General features: G+C 32.0%; 1 pseudogene; it reads left to right on the plus strand.

Annotated features, from left to right (window-relative positions):
• The first annotated feature begins 4,216 nt into the window (after window positions 1–4,216).
• LOC125208457 (berberine bridge enzyme-like 18 pseudogene) lies at window positions 4,217–5,960 on the plus strand (annotated as a pseudogene).
• Window positions 5,961–19,695: the final 13,735 nt, after the last annotated feature.

Raw genomic sequence — 19,695 nt, forward strand, 5'->3', positions numbered from 1 at the left:
GGTTTTTCGGTTTTAGGTTTGTTGGTTTTTCGGTTTTTCATTTAATTTTGGTTTTTCGGTTTAATTCGATTTTTAAGTTCGGTTTTTCGGTTTTTCAGATTTCGGGTTTTCAGTTTTTGGTTTCGGTTCGGTTTTGGATTTAGCCTAAATTCGGTTTTTCGGGTTCGGTTCGGTTTGGGCGAAAAACCGAACCGAAACCCGAATGCACACCCCTACTTTAGCTGCTCATTTTATATTGAGTAAAGATCTGTGCCCTAAGTCTCAATCTGAAATTGATGCTATGAAGAGAATTCCCTATGCTAATGCTATTGGATCTGTTATGTACTTGATGGTTAGCACTAGGCCTGATATTGCCTATGCTGTGTCATGTCTTAGTAGATACATGTCTAATCCAGGTCCTGTTTATTGGGAAGCTCTGAAATGGCTTCTTAGATACTTGAAGCAAACTGCTAAGTATGGTTTATGCTATTCTAAATGTGATGATGGTGTCTTACTAACTGGTTTTGTGGATTCCAATTATGCTAATGACAGAGATAAGAGGAAGTCAACAACCTCCTATGTATTTTCAGTGTGTAGGTCTTGCATAAGTTGGAAATCACAGCTACAGCACATTGTGGCCTTGTCCACCACTGAGTCAGAGTATATTGCCATCACTGAGGCAATGAAAGAGGCTGTATGGTTGAAGGGAGTACTTTCTGAACTCAAGTTTGTGAAATCCTCTCTTGTGTTGTTCTCTGATTCTCAATATGCTATTCAGTTATGTAAAAACCCTGTTTTTCATGATAGAACAAAGCATATAGATGTAAGGTTTCATTATATTAGGGATGTTGTAGAAAAGGGTGAAGTGTTTCTTCAAAAGGTGCATACTGATAAAAACTCAGCTGACATGGGAACTAAGCCCTTACCTTTAGAAAAACTTCTTTTCTGCATTAAATTTTTGTACTTTGATCTAGGATAGGTTGCATGTCCCGGGGAAAAGACCTTAGCCACCTTATCTACTTCCACCGGCGGCGCAATACATATGAAACATTTGATTTTGTTTTGTAAGTTAATGAATAAAGAGTAAAGTAAGAAAGAGAAAAAGTTAGAGATAATGCTATTTCTATTTTAGGAAACATTTCATTATTAATGGAATAGATGAAGTATTTTAATTCGACGAATCATCATGCCTTGAGATCATCGAAGAATAGTCTTATTTTTTTTAAAAATTGAAAATTTCTCTCTTTTTGTACACAATTAAGAAGATACTATCATTCATACAATCATCTCGGGTTCTATTTCGCAAATCTATGTTAATATTTCATTAAAGAAAATAATCTCTCGATAGAAAATAACAAAAAAATTGGTTAAATGTGAAATAGATAGAAAAAAAAATCAGTGAAGTATTAATAATAATAATAATAATAATAATAATAATAATAATAATAATAATGATAATAATAATAATAATAATATGATCGATCTACGAGAGAGAAACTTACCAAACATTGAAGTTGACTAGTTTGTGGATGAACCAAAAGTAAAACTAAAACTATTGATTATGGGCGGATGCAATCTATTTTTCACTATCTCGAGAATACATTTGTTTTCACCCTCGAATAAATTGTGTGATAAAATCTTCCCATCCTTTTTTATTGTTAAATGAAGCCGTGTCCAAGATGATTGAACTTGAGCATTAACCACCCTACCACTAGTCCAATATACGGACATTATTTCCGTAATTTCTTATCTAATTAGTTATGTTCCATACTTCCATTGATTACCACGAGCAATCTAGCATTGCATTACGATAGAAGTTGACGATATATGCTTATTAGTTTAGCGGTCATTATTACAATTTACATGTAGATTTCCTAAATAATGACAAATTAGTACTTATATTTAATTTAGATAATACGAATTTCACTTTTTATGTATTGGATATTTGGATGGACTTATATTTGGGCTGTGTTATTTGTTAAGCCCGGATGTTATTAATTGGGCTGAGCCCAATAACTTACCTCCTCACACCAGATGCTGCCACGTGCCCCTCTCACTCGGATGATGCCTTCCAGCCGTTGGATGTAGGGTTGTGTGTGTTAAGTGAGAGTGGGTGTGGTGAGCCGTTCTCATTCATTCATCTTCACTCTATCTCTCTCTCTACTCTTCGACTCAGAGCTTTTCTCTCTTCTCTTCCTTCTTCTCCGATGAGCTTCCGGCCATCTCTTGATGATCTTCCATGGTTCTTTGAGTGGTAGATCTTTTGTGAGTGCTGGTGTGAAGCAATCTCTTCGATTGCTTGTTACTGGAGTGGAACTAGGGTTTGTGAGAACTTGAAGGCCGTGTGCGGAGATTTGTTCGGTGGAACTGGATCTAGTGTGAGGGGTTTCATTAGTGGAGGTTTTGGTGGTCTGAGTGTTAACTCTATCCAATCCATTGGTGCTCCCTTGGATCTAGTTCTGGAAGAATAGATCAGTGTTGTTGTGACGGGTTCTGAGCCAAGATTTTTCGATCTCTTGTTTTACTCTCTGTTCTTAGTTGAGTTCTAGTGTTCAGATCCGAGAGGATCTTTCTTAGTGTTACTAACTTGGTTCTTGAGTGTGCAGGTGCAAGCGAGTACGAGTGGAGCTGGGTTGACAGCTTCAAGACCTTGTAATAGTTAGAACTAGATTCGTTGTAACCTTAGTTTGTATTACTTGTGTAAATCAGCCGCGTGGGTGAGAGTTTGGCTGAGCTCTCTTGTACAAGAACAAAGAGGTCTTGGTAATTAGTGAATCTAGACTAATCTGATCCCTACATTTTGCACGTAGAATGCTTTGGGGACATATATGTTCTTTTACTACAAGCTCCAAATAACGAACTTATAATTTGTCAGTGACATGATACGGAAAACTTTACTAATAGCTAGTAAAGACAGTTTGAAAATAGCTATTGCAAACTTGCACGTTTAATTTACTCGTATCGCGCAGCACGACTAAATTTAAGTTCATTATATTATAATCAATTTTTTGGGAATTTTCTGCTTGCCTGATTGGTCCGGGCTGGGTGCATTAGGGGAGGCGTGAATTATCTTAGATTTATAGTCCATTAGTTTTGTTTCCGTTGCGCCGCTCCTCCCCCACAAAAATTCAATACGTGCAAATTAACAACATTGTTACGTTTCCATGGTCAACTTTACTTTAATACTAGTACTACTCTATTTTATATAGAAGCGATTTATATATTCTATCCTCCGTTTCCAATTAATTGACGTCAATTTCCTTTTTCGGCCGTCTCCCTATTAATTGACACCCGTACTATTTTTGCTAATAAATCCCATGTTCCATCACATTTTATTATAAAAATAATATATAAATAGGATCCATATTTCACTAACGTTTTCAATCAATATTTCACTACATTTCTTAAAACTCGTGCCAAGTTAAACAATGTCAATTAATGAGGGACGGAGGGAACATTCCAGCAACACATTATTGATTGGTTGGAGCAATATCTGTAAATTACCCTCTGTCACATGTTAATAGAATCATTTTTTTTATTTGAAAAGTTCTAAGATAATTAAGTCATTTCTATTTTTGGCAAAAAACTAACTCTCTTTTTTACTTTATTCTCTCTTTTATCTCTCTTACTTAACTCTTTCTTACTTTATTCACAATTCATTTAACACACTATTCTTAAACCCAGTACTAAAAATAATGCATCTATAAACAAGGAAAATTCCAATCTTCTTATCCTAAATAATAGGACTAGTATCACTAGTACTTATATTCTAGCAATTAATGGTTGAAGATAATAGTATTAAATAATACTCCCTACCTTCCATGTTAATAGAATCATTTTTTTTATTTTGTGAAGTTCTAAATTAATTGAGTCATTTTTATTTTTGGCAAATAGTAATTCTTACTTTTACTTTATTCTCTCTTCATCTCTTTTACTTTATTCTCTTTTACTTTTTCCATCATACATTTAACACACTATTCTTAAATTTTATGCCGAAAAAAAATGCATCTATTAACAAGAAACATAGGAAATAGGAGTAGTACCACTAGTAAAAAAAGAAATATTTTTGAAAAAGTCATGAAAGGGAAATTCCAATTATTAATAATTAAATGTAAGAAAAATAAGTTAGTAAAATAAAATATGCAACTTTATTTAAAGCAACATGGACACGATTTCGGACATGAGTTTCTACATTTAAATCCCCAAACATTTCTACAAATAAAACACCAACAAACAAAACTAACTTCAACAAAAATGGCCTCTCTTCATACTCTCACATACCTCATCTTAATTTCCACAAACCTCCATCTCTTCGGAGCTTCCTCTTCCAACAACCATGGCTATCACGATTTCGTCGAATGCCTAATCGATCAATTCCAACGCTTAAACTCTGCTACCGACACAATATACACCCCTCAAAACGCAACCTACGCCACTCTCCTACTTTCACAAAATCTCCGCCAGGCCTCAGCCCTTCCGCGGAGGCCCGACCTCATCGTCACCCCATTCCACGTGTCAGAAATCCAAGCCTCCATCCACTGCTCCCACATCCTCGGCCTCCAGATCAGAGTCAAGAGCGGCGGCCACGACTACGAAGGCCTCTCCTACGCCTCCGCGTCGGCCCCCTTTGTGATCATCGACATGAGAAACTTCCGATCGGTTTCAATCGACGAGAAGGCGAAGACCGCACGCGTGGAGGTCGGCGCAACCCTCGGCCAGCTCTACTACACGATCTCCCGGACAAGCAAAACCCTCGCTTTCCCCGCCGGCGTCTGCCCCACCGTCGGAGTCGGCGGCCACTTCAGCGGCGGAGGCTACAGCATGATCTCACGGAAACACTCTATCGCCGCCGATCATATCGTCGACGCTACCCTCATCAACGCAAACGGCCAAATCCTGAACAAAAAAAGCATGGGAGAGGATTTGTTCTGGGCAATCAGAGGCGGCGGAGGGACCAGCTTCGGGATCGTGTTAGATTTCACGGTGACGTTAGTCACCGTCCCGGAAACCGTCACGGTCTTCAACGTGACACGAACACTAGAGGAAAACGCGACGGAGCTAGTCGATAAATGGCAACACATCGCCGACAAGGTCGACGAGAATCTCCTCCTCAGACTCTTCCTAAACCCTACCAACTCTCCGGCGACCGGAAACCTAACAGTCGCCGCCTCATTCACGTCGATGTACCTCGGTGGGGCCCGTGACCTTCTCCCTATAATGGAAGAGCAGTTTCCGGAGCTCGGATTGACCAAAGACGATTGCAAGGAGATGAATTGGGTGGAATCTATTCTCTTCTTTGCTAACATTGATGACCAAACCCTAGACGTGTTGCTGGATCGGACGCCGGCGGGCGGGTTCGGACTCGGGTACTTCAAAGCGAAATCGGACTACGTGAGCACTCCGATCCCGGTGAGTGGTCTTAGAGAGATATGGAACTTTCTTATGGAAGACGAGAGTTCTAGCTTGCAGTTCAGTCCGTACGGGGGAGTTCTGAACACCTACTCTGATGAGGAAACTCCGTTTCCTCATCGGAGAGGGAATATATTTATGATCCACTACGCCGTGGGGTGGTTTAACCTCAATGACTCGGAAGCCGGTATCCGTTGGATTAGGGGGCTCTACGGCTACATGGCGCGCCACGTCACCCAGAATCCGCGGGCCGCTTACTTCAACTATAGGGATCTTGATATCGGAAGAAACAACGAAGCTGGGAATACAAGCTACGATCAAGCTAGTGTTTGGGGGCTTAAATATTTTAAGAATAATTTTAGGAGATTGGTGAATGTGAAGACGAAAGTTGACCCCTCGAACTTTTTTAGAAATGAGCAAAGTATTCCGGTGATGGGATCGTAGTTCGTGGATATAGTTATATTAATGTAGAAAAAAATGTTTTGAATTTGATTAATGTATAGTATTAGGGAAATAAAGCAATGTACTTGCTTTGAATAAAGGAATATAAAGAAAAAAAGTTACTTATTTTATTGAAACACGTTATTTTGAATATCGTTAATAGATAACATTTTGTGTATGAATGAGACAATTGAAAACAACTACTCCCTCCGTCCCTAAAAATTTGTCATTTATTTCCTTTTTCGTCCGTTTCTAAAAATTTGTCACCTTTCACTTTTACTATTTTTGGTAGTAGACTCCACATTCCACTAACTCATCTCACTCACATTTTATTTTAAAACTAATATATAAAAGTAGGACTCACATGCCACTAACTTTTTCAACCCACTTTCTATTACATTTCTTAAAACTCGTGTCGGATCAAATGGTGCCATATTTTAAGGGACGGATGGAGTAAAAGTTTGTAATTTAATATTCTAATTTTAAAGTTTATAGAACACAGCGGAAGTTTGACCAAACCTCATGTTTTTAATAGCCTATTAACCCCTAGAAGAAAACATAATTGAGGGAAGTACCTCATCACCAAACTCGATTTCTAATGCTCAGTGGTCGCGTGGAGAGTATGTGTGTGTGCGTGTGCACCCACAAATCATTTTTCAAAATGGGCCCGGACATTGATTGTACATCAGCCCATTATATTTACTTGGGCTTGCCCACCTCACGCGACGGAAAATACAAATTGGGCTTGACTTCTGCAGATTAAATTTTTTAAAAAGCTGCTTCTCCACTCACTCTAAATTCTCTATAAAACAAAATCATACTCCCTCCGTCCCGCTTAAAATGACATGTTTTCCTCTTTAGTTTGTTCCAACTAAGATGACACATTTCTATTTTTAGTAACTTTTTCTCTCCAATTAATACACTCAACCACTTTTTCTCACTTCTATTAAAATATCTATCTTTCTTTATCTCTCTACTTTAATACATAAACTCATCTTCTTTCTCTCTAATTAAACACTTTAACCAATATTTCCTAAAATCCCGTGCCGGCTAAGCAATGTGTCATCTTAGCCGGGACGGAGAGAGTAATAAACAGAAACACTTTTATCATGTTTGATGTCACTAGTGTTACCACCGTACTATATGATTTTCTGACTCACTTCTGTATATCAGAACAATGACTAAAATGGTGTTACCAAGGAATTTATAATGAAATTCAAGGGGATTAATAAATGGTGTTACCATGGACTATTTAATACTCTCTCCGTCTCGGATAATTCGCCTCACTTTTGAACGGACACGAGTTTTAAAAAATGTAATGAAAAGTAAATTGAAAAAGTTAGTGAGTTTGGGTCCTGCTTTTATATGGAGTATTAATTTTATAATAAAATGTGAGTAAAAATGAGTTACTACCAAAAATGGTAAAAGTGAAATGAGACAAATTATATGGGACGAACCGAATGAAAAATGAGATAAATTATCCGAGATGAAGGGAGTAACTTTATATATGAATTTATTCAAATTCATCGTCAAATTCCAACACGACTTCGATGCAAAATACTTTTTTCCTATCATCACAATCACAAAGACTGATTTTGATTTAAGTCTTGAGAACAGATTTTGGCAGAGCGGCAATAGTCAGTATTTGCTCCTTTTTTTACAATCACAAAAATTATTGAATATTAATTCAATATTTTTGTTTTATCGTGCATGACTGACAAAGCACATGCATCAGTCAAATGATATTTGGACGCCGTTAGGTTATCATGACTAATTATCATATAATAATTCATCCATCATTAAATTATGAGATTATTTTAGTTGAAAGATCATGTTGACTATATATCATATAGTTATTCATTTAGGATTAAGTTGTGGATTTCAATCACATGAATCAAACACACTAGATATTTAATCACGAGATATAATTTTATAAATTGAACAACTCTTTTTTACGACTATTATTGTGGAAACTTGACATTAATTGTTGTTATTGCTAGTTACAGTTAAACAATATCCCAAAGTCGAGATTATCATGAAACTTATCTAAAAGCTCAAGCTATAAAATAAACTCAAGCTTATGCTATAATTGAAAATGTTTCCAAAACTTTAGCATATTATTTTCTCCAAGTTCAGATCCAGTTGAATCTTTCTCAAAGTTGTATGTTAACTGACTCCGTCTCACAAGAATATACACTCTTTCATTTTTAATTCGTCCTACAAACATGATAAGTGATGGTGGGGTCCAATACTCATATTTGTATGTAGTAGGAGATGTAGTAGGTGATCCTCAGGGACGGACCCACCGTAGGCCAAGCCGCTGCTCCAGGCCTTGGTCGGTGCCGATTACAATACCCCGGTGACCCCCACCATGGCCGCTCCTAACCTGTCATTCAATTTACAGCTGGGTGGGGTCCATATAAATTTATGTTTTTTTTGGATTTTAGATAATATAAGTATAATTATATTTGTATTTCAAATGTATGGGATGGAATCGAAATGGAGACTTGAGTATAAAGTTTGCGAATATAGTAATATAATCGAATTTGCACTTATTATTTATAAAATAATGTCTGCTACTTTTCTTGGGTTTATAGTTTAATAGTGAGTTTATATTTAACAGATGATTTGCATATCTCTACAATATCATATTCCCTCTTTTTCATAAATTTGGTCACACTTTGACCGGACACATATTTTAAGAAATGTAATAAAAAGTGAGATAAAAAAATTAGTGGGATTTAAGTCCTATTTTTTATATACTACTATTTATTTTATTACAAAATATGATTGCTAATGAGTTAGTGAAATATGAGGTCGATCACTACGAAAAATGATACAAAGTGAAATATGACAAATTTTGGGGACGACCAGAAATGGAGAGTCCTTCCGTCCACCAATAAGTGTCTCATTTTGCCATTTTTATGTGTCCACCAATACAAGCCCCATTTACCTTTTCCTGTATCATTTTTCGTAATGAACCCACATTCCACTAACTTTGTCTCATTCACATTTTATTATAAAACTAGTAAAGTATGTAAAAGTAAGACTTACATTCCACTAACATTTTTCCATCACTTTCTATTACATTTCTTAAAATTCATATCCGATCAAATGTGGCCTTATAATGGTAAACAGAGGAAGTATTATTTTAAAATTCAGCCCCTACTTGATCAAACTTCTATTTCCGTCCCTGGTGATCCTTATTAGGAGTATTGGCCTTATCTATACAGGAGTACTATACACAGTTGACAGTGTTTTTTAACACATGCCAATACGAATGACCAATTAAAAATTAATGTTGTGCCCTTTGTGGTGGCCTACAGGCTACAAATTATTATGATGAACAGATTTATCATTTATGGATGGAGATACCTCAACTTAGTGTTAGAGCATCTTCAAAAATTTACATTAAATTCAAATTGATTTTAAGATAAATGTTACATCATTTATGATTTAATTTTATTCTAATTGTTTATATTAAACTTAAACTTAAAAGAATATTCTCTATATTATATCTTTTTTACACACAAAATTTTAAAAAGTTTTTGATTTTGGTTTAGGTTTAGTACACACAAAATTTTAAAAAGTTTTTTATTTTGGTTTAGTGTAAACCTAAAAAAAATTACTTTTAACTCAAAAACCTAAAATGAAATATTGATTTTGGAGTACTATTGGAACTAATTACTTACCTTATCTTAGATTTTAGTGTGTCCTTGGAGATGGTTTACACCACATAAATTGTATGGATTTTATTTTAATATTTTGGTACTATTTTTAGGAAAAAACAAGGATTTTTATATTTTAGTATTTTAAACAATCCTATATGTATAGAATCTGAATTTTAAGTTATTTTTGTGCTGTCATGCATCGATCAAATGAAGCTAAGCAAACTCACATTGTTGTTATAGCTGACTATAATTAAACAATTTCCCAAAAGTTTGGATTATAATTGAAACTTTTTTGGAAGCTCAACCTATAAAATAAAATAAAGTTTGTGCACTGAATCTGTTTTAAAAATGTTTTTTCTTAAAGTCCGTGCTATAATTAAATCATTCTTAATGCCAAGTCCAGGGTACGTAGTACTACGTATAAAATAAAATCTCCAAAATTGAAGTTATAAACAAAAAAAACATCAATTATAAACTACTCCATAATTATACTTATAACCTTTTATTGTACGGTCAATATAGTTGAGATAATGCCATTACATTTGACACCTTATACTAATCTACATATATATATATCTCCCTAGGGAGATGATTAAAACAAGTATGTGTTTAAATCCAGAAATGTAGCCCAAATCTTGGCCCTAGGATTAGATGATCTAATGGTCAATAATTAACCTAAAATACAGAAGGTCATAATTAAGTAGTTTTAGGTCATATTATAAGATTTGGGTTTATGTCATGTTAAGATCATTTTAGGTCATGCTTTGTTAGCATGACCTAAAAATAAACTAACTATGACCTAAAAATGTCTTACGTATGACCGTGTTCTGCATTTCTGTATTTAAATCTGGTCTTTATAGATCAAAACCCTATCTCCCTATATATATATATATATATATATATATATATATATATATAGTCCCATTATCCACAAATCTACTCTTTAAGACCGAACCACCGAACCCTACCAAATTAGGGCTTTTAGATCTAGTTTTTAATGGATAAGATACAGAAATTTATAAATTATTTCCACCTTCATCACGAGCCTATTTTAATTCATCTGAAGATAAATAAGTCATACTAACATGTTACGAAGATTTAAATTCGTTCCAGAATATATTACTTCATTCTAGTAGGTTTTTACTTCATTCCAGTACGTAAATGTGGTTTCGCCGTCGCGTGCCGTTCTTTCTCTCTACAATATCTATCACCAACGCCATGATGCTAATATGGTTTAATAAACATATGGAATAATGTAATAAATTATTGAATGAAGTATGTGTAGAAGCATTTGAAGTCCTACTGGAATGAAATAAAAATCTTATCCAATGAAGTAATAACGTTTCTGAATGAAGTAATAAACTCACTTGAATAAATTGCATTTTTAAATGTTAATCAAGCAAAAACCCACGTCAATGAATTTGAATGAAGCATATGTTGAATCATTTCAAAACCTACTAGAAGCAAGTAAAAACATGTTGTAGTTTCAAGGTATTACGGGATGAAGTAATAAACCTATATAATGAAGTAAAATGGGCTTATAATGAAGCCGAAAAAATTTTCACAGCAGCACATCTCATTAAAAAAACTAGATCTAATGGCCCAGACTTGGTCTCTAGTTCGGTCTTTTGGTTCGACAATGATCACAACTATATATATATATATATATATATATATATATATATATATATATATATATATATATATATATATATATATATATAAATTCTATTAACCGAGAAAATATTAGAAGGGGTATCATTTTCGTTGTCTATGTTTTTGATCTGTTATTATAGCAATACAGAAAAAGAAAATTGAAGTGCCAAATGTGTCGGTGGTTCTTGTGTTTTAATGACTTCCAACTGATAAAAAAAATAGTACATGGAAATGTTGGAAATTATTTATTATACATAATTGAATATAAATAAAGCAAGATCTTTGAACAACATGTATTTCACGTAAACCATAAACATAATAGGATCGAGATATACCTTGGCAATCCATAGCGGAAGCGATTGAGGAAGGAGGTGACGATTTCCTTGAACCTTTTTCGGCGTAGTGGCGCAACTACAAATCCAAGGATTTGTTTCTCTCTCTTTTCCTCGTTTATGTGTTCTCTGTATTGTGTGTTATTTGATTGGATCCCACACTTATATTTATAGGCGGAGAGAGGACAAACCCTAATTCTAAAACATTAAAGCTCTTTCCATCAAAGTGGCTATTTAATTAGGACGTTTCTTTTTTACCAGGTAATACCAAGATCAAACCAAATAATTGATCATAATAATTTAATTTGATTTTACTGATAAAAAATATATCAATACAAATTACACCATAAATATATATATGCGTTCATTTTCTTTCCTTAATAATCAAAGGAATGAAATATTCCTTCCACTTAATGACTACAATCAAATACGCATGTATAGACTTATAATTATATATTCTCCTTTTCCTTACATGAACATATATTTAGTCAATCTTAATGACTAATTTAGAAAATATATTATGGCTAGTTTAATTATGATAATTTAGGAAAACATCCCATTCCAATTATATATTAATAGCTAATTGATAGGGTAAAATGTGTCTTATACCAAGTTAATGTATTATATCAAAATCCAATTCTATTTAGAATTCTATAAAATGTAACCCATATGAGATATAAAACTTCCAGAAATATGTACAAGTTGATAAATGGTCCCAAAATGGGTATACAGCTGCCTGCATACATTAGTGCATATACTAAGGTAGATTCCACATAGTTTTTGAAATGATTGAGATGATGCATTTAATTTCCAGCAGTAATAAAATAGTTGTGGGCTTTAGAAAAATCATAAAATCAGATGTAACACCTACAATATTTCATAATTTTGTTGAGAAAAGAGATACTACTAGTTCAGATTTTAACTTAAAACCACCAATTTAATATTCAACACTGTCCAATATATAATTCTGAAATTACTTAAAAAATAATTTTACTATATAGGATAGAAAATTAGAAATGAAATACTTCAACTTTTTAACACATGCCAATACGGTACTAGTGTTTTTCAACACATGCCAATTTGGATGACCAATTGAAAACTTATGTTGTGTCCTTCCTTGTGGTGGCCTACAGGCTACACATGATTTATGATGATTGGATTTATGGCTACCTCCAGCCTAGCCTTTACACCACATAAATTGTACTCCATCTAAACAAATATGACCTATTCCGAGCGAGCGGCACAAGATGTTATGCAATTTTATTTCCTGTGTTAAATAAAGAGAGAGTTAAAGTAAGAAAGAGAAAATAAAATAAAAATAAATATATTTTCAATATTAGTAATGAGTCATCTTAATTTGAACAAATCAAAATGAAAAGTGAGTCATCTTTGATGCGATGAAGGGAGTAAGAATTTTTTTTTATATTTTGGTAGTACTACTCCCTCCGTTCCATAGTAACGGAGGCAAAACTTTTCGGCACGAAGATTAAGAAAAATTGTGTTAGGTGAGTTAAGTAAAGAGAGAATAAAGTGGAAAATGAAAAAGGTAGAGAGATGGAGATAGAAAAAAGTAAGAGAGAGTAAAGTAGGTGTGGAAAAATGTGTTGACTTTTACTAAAAAGGGAAATGACTCTATTACTATGGAACGGACGGAAATGGAAAAACGTCTCTATTACTATGGAACGGAGGGAGTACTATTTTGTAAAAAAAAAAAAACCATGAATTTTTAAATTTTAGTACTCCCACTGTCCCATTAAATATGAAACGTTTGTTTTTTCAAAAATGTTTTGAGAAAATGATGATAAATAATTAAAGTGGAGAAAAAATAAAGTAAAAAAGAGAATAATGTAAAGGGGACTCTCAACTACATTATTCTCTCTCTTACTTTATTTTTTCACCACTTTAGTTATTTATTGCTCCCTCCGTCCGGCATTAGGAGTCTCGGTTGAGTTGGGTGCGGGTTTTAAGAAATGTTTGAATGTGTAATAATTGGAGTGTGTGATAATGGAATGTGGGACTCATTTGCATTATTATCCACTTTATTCTTTGGAGTGTGTGATAATGGAGTAATATTTTTATTTCACTTTTTTTGGAAATGTCTAACTGTGACTCCGAATGCCGGACGAAGGGAGTATAATTTTTTTAAAACAAATGCGCAAAAGCAAACGTTGCATATTTAATGGGACATAAGGAGTATTTTATAGTACAATACTATTGTGTATAGTCTGAACGTTTAAGTAATTTTAGTCTATTGTTTAATAGGATGAATTTAAAAAATACTCTCTCTGTCCGCGAATAGAATTTTCGTTTTTTTATATTTTGGTCTGTCCGTGAATAGATGTCTCATTTCATTTTGACCATATATGGTAATAGACCCCATATTCTACTAACTCATTCTAGACCTATATATCATTAACTTTTTTCCACCCACTTTTCTTAACATTTCTTAAAATTAATATCGAAAAGAAATGTGACTCTTATTTGCCGACGAATAGAGTATAACACTCACTTCTTCTTATTTGGATACACATTCGCTATTTAATACAGTACTTACTATTTTATGAAGTAAAATAGAATAGAGAATAAAGTTAGTAGTTACTAATGGTTCATATATTAAAAATGAGTCAATTTGAATAAGAGTTTAGATATTTTATTGCATTTTTCACTTAATAACCTAGTTGAAGATTGACGTATGTTTAAAATTTAGGTTTATAAATAGAAGATGAACAAACAGTCAAAGCACAAGTTAAGAAATGGATGGAACTAGTGTTAAATTCCTCCTCTTAATATTGACAAACCTTTTCACCGTGCAACAAGTGACCAAATAACACAAACCTCTTAATATTCCTCCTCTTAATATTGACAAACCTCTTAATGTCAAGTCCAGGGTAATATAAAACAAACTCTCCAAATTAATGTTATAAACTAAAAAATCTTCAACTGATAAACTATAATAAACCTTTTATTGTATGGTATAATGCCATTACATTTGACACCTTATCTATACATATATAAAAGGCGAGTTTTTGCCTTTTCTTGAAATATTTATATGTTTTGTCCTTATACTGAAATATTTATAAGTTATGGACTAATTTGAATATTTTAAGTAACTCTCATGAATATTTATTTAGATATTTTAATGAGCATTTGACTAATTCTTTAAGCACTACCGTGACTCATTGGTGGTTACAAATATTTAAATAAAATAATGAGCATTTAACAAATTTTGTAACATATATTGTCTTGAATTTATAATTTATGATGTTTTAATTCCATGTTCTCTCATGTACTAATTTTGTACCTATAAAAGGCATAGAGTTGTGAATGAAATACACACTAACAAAACATTCTTCATTCTCTCTCAAGCTCTCAACATTTTATTGCACATTTTAGGAACACTGTTTTGCTCGATTTTGAAGCCCCATCAAGTTTATAGGTGCCTAGCACATTTGAGATGCAATATACGTTAGGAGGAATTCGTTTCATCTTTGGGAAAAATACGTCAATCCGAGAGCACTAACCGTGATGTAATTTGTCTTGCGGAAAGAGGGTTTTTCTTGACTAATTTTCATTGTAATTTTCATTGCATTTATTGTTTTTTTTCTTTAATTACAATAGTTAGAGTACCGCGTGTATATGGTTCCAGAATTTTATCTCTGTATTTCTTACATTTCTTAAAGAGGGAAGAATTGTAACATCCTTAACTCAAACATACATAGTATTTATCTTTATCTTTACACAATTTATTATTTTTAGTAGAGAAATATGATGGATTGTTTTAAACATATTTTTCAAAAATGTCAACACTTAATATAGTCTCTTTATCATTGTCCAAATAATTGTATTTGTCTTAATTTCATTTTAAATATGTTTAATTTAATGTCTTTAAGTGTAAAATGAATTGAGGAGTATATATTTATTGAATTTTTATTATATAGTAGTATATTTTTCCATTTTAAATCTTACTATATAATTATATTGTTTCTTATTTTAATTAATCGATTAAAAATTTAAGAGTGAATTACATAAATGGTACCTGATTTTTATTTTATATCGTTTTTGGTACCCAGTGACAAAAATAACCCTATGTACCAAATATGTGATTTTTTTTCATGGAGGATATTTTTGGAAATTTCCATTAAATAGTACCAAATATGTGATTATTTTTTCTTCTTTTCTTATTTCTCTTTTTCTTCTTTAGTTTCTTCTTCTTTCTTTTTTTTTTTCATTTTCTTCTTTCTTTTTAGTATTTTATCTTCCTTTCTTTTATCTTTTTTCTCCTTAGTTTATGTTTCTTCTTGCTTCTTTTTTCTTCTTTCTTTTTAGTGGTTTATACATACATCTAATTGCATTCATAATATAAATAAAAACAAAATGCCTAATTAAATTAACTATTTAAAGTAATTAAATCAATTGAATATTTTTTATTAAATTATTTTATACTCATTTTAAGGTTGAAACACCTAACTAAAAATATTCAAATTTTTATTTCATTATGAATACAATTCACAATGTTAAATTTTAATTTTTATTAAGGCTATATTGATTAGTTACTAATTTAATGTAAAATAATAATTATAATTATTACATAATATTATGTGATTCATAATTTATATAATTATACTACAATTATTTATTAATTACTATCAGTTTTTAATATTATAACAATAATAATCTATATTGATCAGTTACTAATTTAATGTAAAATAATAATAATTATTATTAAATAATATTATGTAATTCGTAATTTATATAATTATACTATAATTATTTATTAATTACTATCAATTTTTAGTATTATAACAATAATAATTAAATATAATTGAATGATATTAAAAATAATATTAATATTAATATTAATATTAATATTGGTTAATAAAAATAATAATATAAAGAATTAGGAGAATGAGAGAAGATATTATAATATCACTTTTGGTACTAATTTTATGTTTGCCCAAAATACCCTCTATGATATAAATGAGAAAATATTTGTTTAAAGAGCATTTTGGGAAGAAAATTACATTTTTGGTACCTGATGTCATCAGGTACCAAAAACGATATAAAATAAAGATCGGATACATTTTACGTGCGAAAGTGAAAGATCAAATACCATTTATGTAATTGACTCAAAATCTAAAATCGTATGACAAAAAAATATTCCGTCGTGCATCGCACGTGGGTTAACACTAGTAAATTATAATAGTCTACATATTCTAATATAGTACTACTAATTGATATGTTAATTAGCTGAGAAAATATTTAAAGGTGTATAATTTTTCTCTTCTAAGTTTGTCATCTTTCATTCTAGTAATATCGAAAAAGATATTTGAAGTGTCAAATGTGTTGGTGGCACCGCCTCATTCTTGTGTATTAATGACTTTAAAACATGTACGGAAGACAAGTTGATAAATGGTCCCAGAAAAGGTATACTGCATTTTTAGTGCATGTATTCAAAGTAGGTTCATATAGTTATTGAAATGATAGAGATGATACATTTGATTTTCATCAGCAATAAAATAAAAACTCTTTTTTTAAAAAAAAATTCTTTCTCTCTAATCACGTGGGACTCATTTTTCGCTAACACACTTTTCATTCTATCTCTCTTACTTTGTATATTTTTGCATTAAAACACTTGTCATTTCAAATGTTTTTATTAGGGGACGGATGAAGTAGTACAAATTTAATTTAGAACCACCAATTTAATATTCAATACACTCTAAAATATAATTGTTAAATTACTTAATAAATCATTTTATACAAAGGAAGAAAATTAGATACTCCCTCTGTCCACTTTTACCATTTTCATCCGTCCCCCATTAATTGTCTATTTTCGCTTTTTACTATAAATGGTAAATAGGCTCCATATTTTACTGATTCATTCCATTCACATTTTATTATAAAATTAATATATAAAAGTGAGACTCATATTTCATTAATTTTCCAATTAACTTTTTTTTTATATTTCTTAAAACTAATGCTAGAATCAAATCAGATAATTATTGGAAGACGGAGGGAGTATGAAATTTATAATGCAGTGGTACTAATAGCTAGTTGTACATATTCAGTTGACGGTGTTTTTTTAACACATGCCAATTTGATAAATGCAGTGGTACTAATAGCTAGTTGTACATATACAGTTGACGGTGTTTTTTTAACACATGCCAATTTGATAAATGCAGTGGTACTAATAGCTAGTTGTACACATACAGTTGAGTTGACAGTGTTTTTTTAACACATGCCAATTTGGATGACCAATTGAAAAATTAAGGTGTGCCCTCTGTGGTGGCCTATAGGCTACAAATTATCATCGTATCATGGAGCTACCTCCAACCTAGCCTTACCCCACGTAAATTGTACTCCCCTCTTCTCAAGATAAGCGACATTTTCTTTTTTGGACGTTATAAGATAAGTGAGTCATTTTCTTTTTTTGGTATTCTCTCTCTTACTTTTTCTCTCTACTTTATTGAGTACTCTTACTTTATTCACTTTTCACTTTACTAACAAAACTCATTTCCTTAAATCCCATGCCAAAAAGTTTATGCTCACTTATCTTGGGACGGAGGGAATATGGATATATATATTTTTTTAATATTTTGGTACTCTCTCTCCTCAGTCTTTCAAAATTTTTCACTTATTTTTATTTTCATCTATCTCTAAAAATTTATCACATTTCACCTCTAAAAAAAAAAAAAAAAAAAACCTCTTGTTAGTGACAGCAGCCGAGAAATCAATAACTAGTGACAAATAAATGACCGAATACTATGACAGCCGAATATGTTTTCCGTTATAGGGTGATTAGTAATTTGAGGGAACATCTTTTTTAATCCACGAACTTTGTCAAAGTATCATTTTAGATCCGTGAACTTTGAAAATATCATTTGAGGTCTACCAATTATGGGTTAATATCAATTGAAGTACTCCCTCCGTCCCAAGGAAGATGACCCCTTCCTTGGGCGGCACGAGATTTTATGCAGTTATATTTTGTGTGGTAAGAGGAGAGAGTAAAGTAAGAGAAAGGGAATAAAGTAGAGATAAAACTGTTTCCATTTTAAGTAATGGGTCATCTTGATTGGGACAAACCAAAAAGGAAAGTGGGTCATCTTCAATGGGACGGAGGGAGTACTTTTTTAATATTTCCAAGTTTTTCTGGCGAAAATACCCTCAATACTTTTAAGGGCATATATTTTTAATAAACTTTTCATATATTTTTATAAATATCTTTACTATATATTTTTGATGAATTTTCTAAATGTAATTTGACCTGCAATATTATTACTTAATTTTGTGACATGCAAGAAAAGATCCTTATTCAATTTATCATATTTGAAAGCAAATTCCTCTCTCCCCTCTTTTTATTAATCTTAGCAAATAACCAGTACTCGTCCGTCCCATTAACTCAATATTTTTAGTTTATCCTACTTAAAATGTCCATTTTTCATATTTGAAAGCAAATTCCTCTTTCCTCTCTTTTTATTAAAATATCAAATCACTATTTTCATTGTACTTTATCATATACAACTGTTTTACCTAAAAAGTGTCATTTAATAATGTGCACAATTCAAATGGGACGGAGGGTTATTTGCTAAGATTAATATTCCATCCGTTTGTTTTTAGGAAATTGACATTTATAAATAGAAGATGAACAAACAGTCAAAGCACAAGTTAAGAAATGGATCGTATCGTACTAGTGTTAAATTCCTCCTCTTAATATTGACAAACCTTTTCACCGTGCAACAAGTGACCAAATAACAGAAACCTCTTAATATTCCTCCTCTTAATATTGACAAACCTCTTAATGTCAAGTCCAGGGTAATATAAAACAAACTCTCCAAAATTAATGTTATAAACTAAAAAACCTTCAACTTATAAACTATATAATAAACCTTTTATTGTATGGTATAATGCCATTACATTTGACACCTTATAAATTATAATAGTCTACATATTCTAATATAGTACTACTAATTGATATATTAATTAGCTGAGAAAATATTTAAAGGTGTATAATTTTTCTCTTCTAAGTTTGTCATCTTTCATTCTAGTAATATCGAAAAAGATATTTGAAGTGTCAAATGTGTTGGTGGCACCGCCTCATTCTTGTGTATTAATGACTTTAAAACATGCACGGAAGACAAGTTGATAAATGGTCCCAGAAAAGGTATACTGCATTTTTTGTGCATGTATTCAAAGTAGGTTCATATAGTTAT

Source organism: Salvia hispanica, chromosome 6 (assembly GCF_029641045.1).
Source record: "Salvia hispanica isolate PSC_SH4W2 chromosome 6, Shi_PSC_v1, whole genome shotgun sequence".
NCBI lineage: Eukaryota > Viridiplantae > Streptophyta > Magnoliopsida > Lamiales > Lamiaceae > Salvia > Salvia hispanica.